At 44.3% G+C, this 1,954-nt stretch overlaps 1 long non-coding RNA gene across 2 annotated transcripts in view; it reads right to left on the reverse strand.

Moving 5' to 3' along the window:
- The window catches only part of LOC116701135 (uncharacterized), an 18,741-nt gene that overhangs the window by 1,283 nt on the left and 15,504 nt on the right, over positions 1–1,954 (reverse strand). For both annotated transcript variants that reach the window (XR_004334824.1, XR_004334825.1), the window contains exon 2: positions 1,244–1,348. This is a non-coding gene — a long non-coding RNA (uncharacterized LOC116701135). The remainder of the gene's footprint in view (positions 1–1,243; positions 1,349–1,954) is intronic.

Raw genomic sequence — 1,954 nt, forward strand, 5'->3', positions numbered from 1 at the left:
GCTCAGTGGAAATAACAAGTCGGAGTGCTTGATTTAGGTGGCGTTTCCCTTTAAATAAACACATCTGGAGTAACAAGAAAAAAAGCATTTCCCTCTGATATATTGTGGAGGAGAAGTGGGAAGTCACATCAGAAGAAAGCAACCGAGTAAAGTACAAAGCGGTCGCCTGCCAATCAGAAGGTCGGGGGTTTGATCCCCGCCTCTGCCCTCTAGTCTCATGTCGAAGTGTCACTCAAATGTGTGCGAGTGTGTGTGTGATGAGCAGGTGGCACCTTGCACGGCAGCCTCGGCCACGGTGTGAGAACGTGTGTGAAGGGTCAATGGTTCCTGTGCTACGTAAAGACTAGAAAAGCGCTATAAGAACAGTCCATTTATAAAGTTTGGAGCTGCTCGAGACTTGATTTGGTTTAGCGTTTTATACCCAAGAAGCTTTATTCCGTGGACCCAACCACAATGTTTGCTCAAATAACTCCCGGGGTAGAAAAAAACCGTGCGTGCCTAACGAGATGTCCATCGTCAGGAATAATGGACGACGGAGAAGGCGTGAAAGCACTGATTGACATTTTTCACCGTTTCTGACCTTTTTTTCATAAGTCATCCACTCAGATCCTTGAATCTTGGTCTTTTTTTATCCATTGCCCGTTTGAACTTCAACACCAGAGGTGATCGTGCCTCCATGTTGGCTCCGACCTTCTCCCTCAGTCTGCCTTTTAAAAACGCACCTTTATACATTAGCCTTCGTGCGAGGGGCTGCACCCCCTTAATGCTGTACTTTAAATGCCTTTGTATTTTGTAGGTTTATTCTTACTTGTTTTTTCACATGTATTGCACATGTGTGTGAAGCACTTTGTAACTACCTACTTACAAACAAATAATTGATTAATCGAGTACATAATCAGCCCATAAATTGACAATTAAATAAGCCTTAGTTGCCCTACATGCCACCATTGGTGAAAGACTTTGTGCTCCTCTGACGACCCCCTCTGCCAGCTCTGTTTTCCTGTCTTTAGCATCTGGACCTGAATGCAGCACATCCCTATACTGCTGATAGTACAGATCTAACTTACTAGAGCCCAGACTAAACAAAAACTAGTAACAATGAATGGTTCAGTGTGAAAGGTTTTCCCTGCATATGTGCCTGTGGATTGTAGAAACCGTCCACGTTTGACTCGGATTTAATTGTTCGTCCTGCAGCACGCACGCACGCAGTGTCACAGTCACACTGGGAGAGAAATGCACTTACTGGATTTCTTTCTGCATCGCAGGCAGAGAGCACACAGCGCGCTCAGCGACACCACCGACACAACCGTCAGCGCTGCAGCCAGCAGACCGGGGTTTCCTATCATACCTAAAAGACACACACACACACACAGACAGAAATGAACAGCTAGGATGTGACTTCAGAAGTGGATTAGCTGCTAGCCGTGAGTTTGCAGGTCAACGATCGACAGTTCTTCCCTCTGCCATGGTTAGAGTAGCTGCCGCGCTCTGGTTAACACAGAGAGTGGAGTCCACACAGGATGTGGTTGGCCAAAACAGAACAAAACTGAAACCTGGTTTGCCGTTTGTGTCGAAGACTCACATCTGAAGCTCAGTACAGTGGAACGTAACAATGTACTTAAAGCAGCAAAGTGCCAGTCCTGATTGATTTAGAGATTCTATTTGAGTGAAAACAATGGGATTCTGCTGAGTTTGGCTTATTCACACATTATTAAATAAAGCAATGAGGCTTTATTATCTGTAAAACATAGTGGAGAGGAGGGTGGAAGCCAAGATACCACCCTCCAAGTGACAGTTGTTACACCCAGCAGCAGTGAAAATAAAAAATAAAAAAGAACATGGATGTATTTATATCCAATGCAATCCAATCCACTTTATTTGTAAAGCACATTTTACAAACACAAAGTTACCAAAGTGCGGCACAGAAAACTCAAACATACAAAACAATTAATGT

This window comes from Etheostoma spectabile, chromosome 13, assembly GCF_008692095.1.
Source record: "Etheostoma spectabile isolate EspeVRDwgs_2016 chromosome 13, UIUC_Espe_1.0, whole genome shotgun sequence".
NCBI classification, from domain to species: Eukaryota; Metazoa; Chordata; class Actinopteri; order Perciformes; family Percidae; genus Etheostoma; species Etheostoma spectabile.